The sequence below is a fragment of the Octopus bimaculoides genome, chromosome 30 (genome assembly GCF_001194135.2).
Source record: "Octopus bimaculoides isolate UCB-OBI-ISO-001 chromosome 30, ASM119413v2, whole genome shotgun sequence".
Taxonomy (NCBI): Eukaryota; Metazoa; Mollusca; class Cephalopoda; order Octopoda; family Octopodidae; genus Octopus; species Octopus bimaculoides.
The window spans coordinates 5,971,998-5,972,618 of record NC_069010.1 but is presented as its reverse complement, the minus strand read 5'-3'; positions in this window follow the sequence as shown (position 1 = coordinate 5,972,618).

Below are 621 nucleotides of genomic sequence, written 5' to 3'. Positions count from 1 at the left end.
ATATATATATATATATATATATATATATATATATATATATATATACATACATACAGAAAAAGCAGCCAGCAAGAATCCACCAGGAATCGAACCCTGCACAAGCTTACTGGCTACATTTTTCCAACCTTTTAAAGGGTATTTACCTGATTCTCTAAGCTGCCCTCACAGCTTTCCTGCATTTGTAAATTCCTTTATTTCCTGTAGATTACTAACACATGTGGCGCTTATAAGTTTGTTTACACACACACACATATATATATATGTGTGTGTATAGTTTCAGAAATACATAGATGCATACACATATACATAATACATACAGACATGCATACATACATACATACATACATACATACCTACCAACATACATCAAAAAAGGACCAACATTCCTTCCCTACCCATAAACTCATAAGGCCAGTTTACCCCTGATACCATGGCATATGTAGTCCTCCCTGGAGGGGACGCTGGCCAATCACAGTATTATTCATTTTTGCCAGCTGAGTGGACTGGAAACAACCTGAAGTGAAGTGTTTTGCTCAAGAACACAAGCATTGCCCAGTCCAGGAATTGAAACCACAATCTTACAATCATGAACCCAGCACCATAACCACTAAGCCATGCACC